The sequence below is a fragment of the Anarhichas minor genome, unplaced genomic scaffold (genome assembly GCF_050575085.1).
Source record: "Anarhichas minor isolate MPS153535 unplaced genomic scaffold, ASM5057508v1 ptg000183l, whole genome shotgun sequence".
Taxonomy (NCBI): domain Eukaryota; kingdom Metazoa; phylum Chordata; class Actinopteri; order Perciformes; family Anarhichadidae; genus Anarhichas; species Anarhichas minor.
The window spans coordinates 30,001-40,000 of record NW_027466629.1 but is presented as its reverse complement, the minus strand read 5'-3'; positions in this window follow the sequence as shown (position 1 = coordinate 40,000).

The following is a 10,000-nucleotide window of genomic DNA, read 5'->3' as shown; positions in this document are numbered from 1 at the left end:
ATGGCTGGTTAGAGGACGTCAAGGTCTACAATTCGGCGTAAGTACCCCGACTGTGCGTTGTGTTTTGGCGGAGATATTGAGCGCGCAATATGGCTACAGTGACCTATTTTGACCACGTCGTGCATCGGCTGTGAATGCCCGATCCTGGATCCTCCTCCACAGGTCTTTAGAAGTGGACGTGGTCTACTATTCGGCGTAGGGGACGAGTCTGTGCGTTGTGTATTCGCGGGGATATGCACCGCGCAAACCGGCGATTTGGTTTAAGGAGACAGAGTATTGGCGCTCGTCTTTCGCTGTGATTTTGTCAGAGTACGAAGATCGGCCGGCGCTTTTGAACTACTTGCTGCATCGGCTGTGGGTATCCGTTTATTGTTCTGCATGTATGGGTGGTTAGAGGAGGTCGGGGTCTACAATAGGGTATAAGTGTCCCGGCTGTGCGTGGTGTTTTGGCGGAGAGATGGAGCGCGCAAAACGGCAACTGCGACCTACTTTGACCGCGTGGTGCCTCGGCTGTGGGTCTCGGATCCAGGATCCACTCGGATAGGTTTGTAGAGGTGGACGTGGTCTACGATTGGGTATAAGTGTCCCGGCTGTGCGTGGTGTTTTCGCGGAGATATCCACCTCGCAAAACGGCGCTTCCGTTTAAGGAAACAGAGTTTTGGCGCTCGTCTTTCGCAGCGCAGCCCAGTAACGTCCCCTACCTTAAGAGAGTCCTCGTTACTCCCGCCGTTTACCCGCGCGATATGGATCCTGGTTCTGGATCTCGCATCCAGGATCCACTCGGATAGGTTTGTAGAGGTAGACGTATTATACAATTAGGTATGAGTATCCCGGCTGTGCGTTGTGTATTCGCGGAGATATCCATCTCGCAAAACGATATAAAAACGGCTGTGATTTTGTCAGAGTATGAAGATCGCCCGGCGCTTTTTGTCAGAGTATGAAGATCGGCCGGCGCTTTTCAAATACGTGCTGCCTCGGCTGTGGGTATCCGTTTATTATTATGCTTATATGGGTGGTTAGAGGACGTCGGGACCGTGGATTCGGTATAAGAATCCCCGCTGTGCGTTCCATTTCCGGGTAGATATGGACCGCGCAATATGGCCCCTGCGACCTACTTTGACTACATCGTGCCTCGGTTGTGGACCTCGCATCCATGATCCACTCGGATAGATTTGTAGAGGGGGACTTGGACTACAGTTAGATATAAGTGTCCCGGCTGTGCGTTGTGTATTCGCGGGGATATGGACCTCGCAAAACGGGTATTTCGTTTAAGTCTTTCGCTGTGATTTTGTCAGAGTATGAAGATCGGTCGGCTGTTTTCAAACACGCGCTGCCTCGGCTGTGGTTATCCGTTTATTATTCAGCTTACATAGTTGGTTAGAGGACGTCGGGGCCGTGTATTCAGTATAGGAATCCCCGCTGTGCGTTCTATTTCCGGGTAGATATGGCGCGCGTAATATGGTCCCTGCGACCTACTTTGACTACACCGTGCCTCGGCTGTGGACCTCGCATCCAGGATCCACTCCGATAGTTTTGTAGAGGGGGACGTGGACTACAACTGGGTATAAGTGTCCCGGCTGTGCGTTGTGTATTCGCGGGGATATGGACCTCGCAAAACGGGTATTTCGTTTAAGTCTTTCGCTGTGATTTTGTCAGAGTATGAAGATCGGTCGGCGGTTTTCAAATACGCGCTGTATCGGCTGTGTGTATCCGTTTATAGGAGTGTCTAGATGGGTGGTTAGAGGACTTCCAGCTTGACAACTGGGCATGAGTATCCCCGCTGTGCGTTCTATTTCCGGGTAGATATGGCGCGCGTAATATGGTCCCTGCGACCTACTTTGACCGCGTCGTGCCTCGGCTGTGAGTGTCCGATTGTGGATCACCCTCCACATGTCTTTAGAGGTTGACGGTGGCTACAGGTCGGCATAGGTGTCCCGGCTGTGCGTTGTGTATTCGCGGGGATATGGACCGCGCAAGACGGCGATTTGGTTTAAGGAAACAGAGTATTGGCGCTATCGCTGTGATTTTGTCAGAGTATGAAGATCGGTCGGCGGTTTTCAAATACGTGCTGCCTCGGCTGTGGATACCCGTTTATTATTCTGCTTATATGGGTAGTTAGAGGACGTCGCGACCGTGTATTCAAAATAAGAATCCCCGCTGTGCGTTCCATTTCCGGGTAGATATGGCGCGCGTAATAGGGCCCCTGCGACCTACTTTGACCGCGTGGTGCCTCGGCTGTGGACCTCGCATCCAGGATCCACTCGGATAGGTTTGTAGAAGTGGACTTGGACTACAATTAGATATGAGGTTCCCGGCTGTGCGTTGTGTTTTCGCGGAGATATGGACCGCGCAAAACGGGTATTTGGTTTAAGGATTTTTCGCTGTGATTTTGTCAGAGTATGAAGATCGATCGGCGGTTTTCAAACACGCGCTGCATCGGCTGTGTGTATCCGTTTATTATTCATCTTATATGGGTGGTTAGAGGACTTCCAGCTCGACAACTGGGCATGAGTATCCCCGCTGTGCGTTCTATTTCCGGGTAGATATGGCGCGCGTAATATGGTCCCTGCGACCTACTTTGACCGCGTCGTGCCTCGGCTGTGAGTGTCCGATTGTGGATCACCCTCCACATGTCTTTAGAGGTTGACGGTGGCTACAGGTCGGCATAGGTGTCCCGGCTGTGCGTTGTGTATTCGCGGGGATATGGACCGCGCAAGACGGCGATTTGGTTTAAGGAAACAGAGTATTGGCGCTATCGCTGTGATTTTGTCAGAGTATGAAGATCGGTCGGCGGTTTTCAAATACGTGCTGCCTCGGCTGTGGATACCCGTTTATTATTCTGCTTATATGGGTAGTTAGAGGACGTCGCGACCGTGTATTCAAAATAAGAATCCCCGCTGTGCGTTCCATTTCCGGGTAGATATGGCGCGCGTAATAGGGCCCCTGCGACCTACTTTGACCGCGTGGTGCCTCGGCTGTGGACCTCGCATCCAGGATCCACTCGGATAGGTTTGTAGAAGTGGACTTGGACTACAATTAGATATGAGGTTCCCGGCTGTGCGTTGTGTTTTCGCGGAGATATGGACCGCGCAAAACGGGTATTTGGTTTAAGGATTTTTCGCTGTGATTTTGTCAGAGTATGAAGATCGATCGGCGGTTTTCAAACACGCGCTGCATCGGCTGTGTGTATCCGTTTATTATTCATCTTATATGGGTGGTTAGAGGACTTCCAGCTTGACAACTGGGCATGAGTATCCCCGCTGTGCGTTCTATTTCCGGGTAGATATGGCGCGCGTAATATGGTCCCTGCGACCTACTTTGACCGCGTCGTGCCTCGGCTGTGAGTGTCCGATTGTGGATCACCCTCCACATGTCTTTAGAGGTTGACGGTGGCTACAGGTCGGCATAGGTGTCCCGGCTGTGCGTTGTGTATTCGCGGGGATATGGACCGCGCAAGACGGCGATTTGGTTTAAGGAAACAGAGTATTGGCGCTATCGCTGTGATTTTGTCAGAGTATGAAGATCGGTCGGCGGTTTTCAAATACGTGCTGCCTCGGCTGTGGATACCCGTTTATTATTCTGCTTATATGGGTAGTTAGAGGACGTCGCGACCGTGTATTCAAAATAAGAATCCCCGCTGTGCGTTCCATTTCCGGGTAGATATGGCGCGCGTAATAGGGCCCCTGCGACCTACTTTGACCGCGTGGTGCCTCGGCTGTGGACCTCGCATCCAGGATCCACTCGGATAGGTTTGTAGAAGTGGACTTGGACTACAATTAGATATGAGGTTCCCGGCTGTGCGTTGTGTTTTCGCGGAGATATGGACCGCGCAAAACGGGTATTTGGTTTAAGGATTTTTCGCTGTGATTTTGTCAGAGTATGAAGATCGATCGGCGGTTTTCAAACACGCGCTGCATCGGCTGTGTGTATCCGTTTATTATTCATCTTATATGGGTGGTTAGAGGACTTCCAGCTTGACAACTGGGCATGAGTATCCCCGCTGTGCGTTCTATTTCCGGGTAGATATGGCGCGCGTAATATGGTCCCTGCGACCTACTTTGACCGCGTCGTGCCTCGGCTGTGAGTGTCCGATTGTGGATCACCCTCCACATGTCTTTAGAGGTTGACGGTGGCTACAGGTCGGCATAGGTGTCCCGGCTGTGCGTTGTGTATTCGCGGGGATATGGACCGCGCAAGACGGCGATTTGGTTTAAGGAAACAGAGTATTGGCGCTATCGCTGTGATTTTGTCAGAGTATGAAGATCGGTCGGCGGTTTTCAAATACGTGCTGCCTCGGCTGTGGATACCCGTTTATTATTCTGCTTATATGGGTAGTTAGAGGACGTCGCGACCGTGTATTCAAAATAAGAATCCCCGCTGTGCGTTCCATTTCCGGGTAGATATGGCGCGCGTAATAGGGCCCCTGCGACCTACTTTGACCGCGTGGTGCCTCGGCTGTGGACCTCGCATCCAGGATCCACTCGGATAGGTTTGTAGAAGTGGACTTGGACTACAATTAGATATGAGGTTCCCGGCTGTGCGTTGTGTTTTCGCGGAGATATGGACCGCGCAAAACGGGTATTTGGTTTAAGGATTTTTCGCTGTGATTTTGTCAGAGTATGAAGATCGATCGGCGGTTTTCAAACACGCGCTGCATCGGCTGTGTGTATCCGTTTATTATTCATCTTATATGGGTGGTTAGAGGACTTCCAGCTTGACAACTGGGCATGAGTATCCCCGCTGTGCGTTCTATTTCCGGGTAGATATGGCGCGCGTAATATGGTCCCTGCGACCTACTTTGACCGCGTCGTGCCTCGGCTGTGAGTGTCCGATTGTGGATCACCCTCCACATGTCTTTAGAGGTTGACGGTGGCTACAGGTCGGCATAGGTGTCCCGGCTGTGCGTTGTGTATTCGCGGGGATATGGACCGCGCAAGACGGCGATTTGGTTTAAGGAAACAGAGTATTGGCGCTATCGCTGTGATTTTGTCAGAGTATGAAGATCGGTCGGCGGTTTTCAAATACGTGCTGCCTCGGCTGTGGATACCCGTTTATTATTCTGCTTATATGGGTAGTTAGAGGACGTCGCGACCGTGTATTCAAAATAAGAATCCCCGCTGTGCGTTCCATTTCCGGGTAGATATGGCGCGCGTAATAGGGCCCCTGCGACCTACTTTGACCGCGTGGTGCCTCGGCTGTGGACCTCGCATCCAGGATCCACTCGGATAGGTTTGTAGAAGTGGACTTGGACTACAATTAGATATGAGGTTCCCGGCTGTGCGTTGTGTTTTCGCGGAGATATGGACCGCGCAAAACGGGTATTTGGTTTAAGGATTTTTCGCTGTGATTTTGTCAGAGTATGAAGATCGATCGGCGGTTTTCAAACACGCGCTGCATCGGCTGTGTGTATCCGTTTATTATTCATCTTATATGGGTGGTTAGAGGACTTCCAGCTTGACAACTGGGCATGAGTATCCCCGCTGTGCGTTCTATTTCCGGGTAGATATGGCGCGCGTAATATGGTCCCTGCGACCTACTTTGACCGCGTCGTGCCTCGGCTGTGAGTGTCCGATTGTGGATCACCCTCCACATGTCTTTAGAGGTTGACGGTGGCTACAGGTCGGCATAGGTGTCCCGGCTGTGCGTTGTGTATTCGCGGGGATATGGACCGCGCAAGACGGCGATTTGGTTTAAGGAAACAGAGTATTGGCGCTATCGCTGTGATTTTGTCAGAGTATGAAGATCGGTCGGCGGTTTTCAAATACGTGCTGCCTCGGCTGTGGATACCCGTTTATTATTCTGCTTATATGGGTAGTTAGAGGACGTCGCGACCGTGTATTCAAAATAAGAATCCCCGCTGTGCGTTCCATTTCCGGGTAGATATGGCGCGCGTAATAGGGCCCCTGCGACCTACTTTGACCGCGTGGTGCCTCGGCTGTGGACCTCGCATCCAGGATCCACTCGGATAGGTTTGTAGAAGTGGACTTGGACTACAATTAGATATGAGGTTCCCGGCTGTGCGTTGTGTTTTCGCGGAGATATGGACCGCGCAAAACGGGTATTTGGTTTAAGGATTTTTCGCTGTGATTTTGTCAGAGTATGAAGATCGATCGGCGGTTTTCAAACACGCGCTGCATCGGCTGTGTGTATCCGTTTATTATTCATCTTATATGGGTGGTTAGAGGACTTCCAGCTTGACAACTGGGCATGAGTATCCCCGCTGTGCGTTCTATTTCCGGGTAGATATGGCGCGCGTAATATGGTCCCTGCGACCTACTTTGACCGCGTCGTGCCTCGGCTGTGAGTGTCCGATTGTGGATCACCCTCCACATGTCTTTAGAGGTTGACGGTGGCTACAGGTCGGCATAGGTGTCCCGGCTGTGCGTTGTGTATTCGCGGGGATATGGACCGCGCAAGACGGCGATTTGGTTTAAGGAAACAGAGTATTGGCGCTATCGCTGTGATTTTGTCAGAGTATGAAGATCGGTCGGCGGTTTTCAAATACGTGCTGCCTCGGCTGTGGATACCCGTTTATTATTCTGCTTATATGGGTAGTTAGAGGACGTCGCGACCGTGTATTCAAAATAAGAATCCCCGCTGTGCGTTCCATTTCCGGGTAGATATGGCGCGCGTAATAGGGCCCCTGCGACCTACTTTGACCGCGTGGTGCCTCGGCTGTGGACCTCGCATCCAGGATCCACTCGGATAGGTTTGTAGAAGTGGACTTGGACTACAATTAGATATGAGGTTCCCGGCTGTGCGTTGTGTTTTCGCGGAGATATGGACCGCGCAAAACGGGTATTTGGTTTAAGGATTTTTCGCTGTGATTTTGTCAGAGTATGAAGATCGATCGGCGGTTTTCAAACACGCGCTGCATCGGCTGTGTGTATCCGTTTATTATTCATCTTATATGGGTGGTTAGAGGACTTCCAGCTTGACAACTGGGCATGAGTATCCCCGCTGTGCGTTCTATTTCCGGGTAGATATGGCGCGCGTAATATGGTCCCTGCGACCTACTTTGACCGCGTCGTGCCTCGGCTGTGAGTGTCCGATTGTGGATCACCCTCCACATGTCTTTAGAGGTTGACGGTGGCTACAGGTCGGCATAGGTGTCCCGGCTGTGCGTTGTGTATTCGCGGGGATATGGACCGCGCAAGACGGCGATTTGGTTTAAGGAAACAGAGTATTGGCGCTATCGCTGTGATTTTGTCAGAGTATGAAGATCGGTCGGCGGTTTTCAAATACGTGCTGCCTCGGCTGTGGATACCCGTTTATTATTCTGCTTATATGGGTAGTTAGAGGACGTCGCGACCGTGTATTCAAAATAAGAATCCCCGCTGTGCGTTCCATTTCCGGGTAGATATGGCGCGCGTAATAGGGCCCCTGCGACCTACTTTGACCGCGTGGTGCCTCGGCTGTGGACCTCGCATCCAGGATCCACTCGGATAGGTTTGTAGAAGTGGACTTGGACTACAATTAGATATGAGGTTCCCGGCTGTGCGTTGTGTTTTCGCGGAGATATGGACCGCGCAAAACGGGTATTTGGTTTAAGGATTTTTCGCTGTGATTTTGTCAGAGTATGAAGATCGATCGGCGGTTTTCAAACACGCGCTGCATCGGCTGTGTGTATCCGTTTATTATTCATCTTATATGGGTGGTTAGAGGACTTCCAGCTTGACAACTGGGCATGAGTATCCCCGCTGTGCGTTCTATTTCCGGGTAGATATGGCGCGCGTAATATGGTCCCTGCGACCTACTTTGACCGCGTCGTGCCTCGGCTGTGAGTGTCCGATTGTGGATCACCCTCCACATGTCTTTAGAGGTTGACGGTGGCTACAGGTCGGCATAGGTGTCCCGGCTGTGCGTTGTGTATTCGCGGGGATATGGACCGCGCAAGACGGCGATTTGGTTTAAGGAAACAGAGTATTGGCGCTATCGCTGTGATTTTGTCAGAGTATGAAGATCGGTCGGCGGTTTTCAAATACGTGCTGCCTCGGCTGTGGATACCCGTTTATTATTCTGCTTATATGGGTAGTTAGAGGACGTCGCGACCGTGTATTCAAAATAAGAATCCCCGCTGTGCGTTCCATTTCCGGGTAGATATGGCGCGCGTAATAGGGCCCCTGCGACCTACTTTGACCGCGTGGTGCCTCGGCTGTGGACCTCGCATCCAGGATCCACTCGGTGAGGTTTGTAGAAGTGGACTTGGACTACAATTAGATATGAGGTTCCCGGCTGTGCGTTGTGTTTTCGCGGAGATATGGACCGCGCAAAACGGGTATTTGGTTTAAGGATTTTTCGCTGTGATTTTGTCAGAGTATGAAGATCGATCGGCGGTTTTCAAACACGCGCTGCATCGGCTGTGTGTATCCGTTTATTATTCATCTTATATGGGTGGTTAGAGGACTTCCAGCTCGACAACTGGGCATGAGTATCCCCGCTGTGCGTTCTATTTCCGGGTAGATATGGCGCGCGTAATATGGTCCCTGCGACCTACTTTGACCGCGTCGTGCCTCGGCTGTGAGTGTCCGATTGTGGATCACCCTCCACATGTCTTTAGAGGTTGACGGTGGCTACAGGTCGGCATAGGTGTCCCGGCTGTGCGTTGTGTATTCGCGGGGATATGGACCGCGCAAGACGGCGATTTGGTTTAAGGAAACAGAGTATTGGCGCTATCGCTGTGATTTTGTCAGAGTATGAAGATCGGTCGGCGGTTTTCAAATACGTGCTGCCTCGGCTGTGGATACCCGTTTATTATTCTGCTTATATGGGTAGTTAGAGGACGTCGCGACCGTGTATTCAAAATAAGAATCCCCGCTGTGCGTTCCATTTCCGGGTAGATATGGCGCGCGTAATAGGGCCCCTGCGACCTACTTTGACCGCGTGGTGCCTCGGCTGTGGACCTCGCATCCAGGATCCACTCGGATAGGTTTGTAGAAGTGGACTTGGACTACAATTAGATATGAGGTTCCCGGCTGTGCGTTGTGTTTTCGCGGAGATATGGACCGCGCAAAACGGGTATTTGGTTTAAGGATTTTTCGCTGTGATTTTGTCAGAGTATGAAGATCGATCGGCGGTTTTCAAACACGCGCTGCATCGGCTGTGTGTATCCGTTTATTATTCATCTTATATGGGTGGTTAGAGGACTTCCAGCTCGACAACTGGGCATGAGTATCCCCGCTGTGCGTTCTATTTCCGGGTAGATATGGCGCGCGTAATATGGTCCCTGCGACCTACTTTGACCGACTCGTGCCTCGGCTGTGGAGGTCGCATCCAGGATCCACTCTGATGTGTTTGTAGAGGGGGACTTGGACTACAATTAGATATGAGTGTCCCGGCTGTGCGTTGTGTTTTCGCGGAGATATGGACCGCGCAAAACGGGTATTTCGTTTAAGGACATAGAGTTTTTCGCTCGGGTTTTAAAGCCGTGATAGGGGCGAAGCGCTGAAGGTTCCAGCGCTTCTGTACTTCGCCTATTACGGCTGTGACCCATTTTGGTAGGGGGTAACCAAGCCACCTTGCACACAATGATAGGAACAGACTACCCAGTGTATACTAGGGGATAGGAGCGAAGCGCTGAAGGGTCCAGCGCTTCTGGCGGTTCCCCTATGCTACAGCCGTAGTAGGGGATATGAGCGAAGCGCTGAAGGGTCCAGCGCTTCTGGCGGTTCCCCTATGTTACAGCCGTAGTAGGGACGAAGCGCTGAAGGGTCCAGCGCTTCTGGCGGTTCCCCTATGCTACAGCCGTAGTAGGGGATATGAGCGAAGCGCTGAAGGGTCCAGCGCTTCTGGCGGTCCCCCTATGCTACAGCCGTAGTAGGGGATATGAGCGAAGCGCTGAAGGGTCCAGCGCTTCTGGCGGTTCCCCTATGTTACAGCCGTAGTAGGGACGAAGCGCTGAAGGGTCCAGCGCTTCTGGCGGTTCCCCTATGCTACAGCCGTAGTAGGGGATATGAGCGAAGCGCTGAAGGGTCCAGCGCTTCTGGCGGTCCCCCTATGC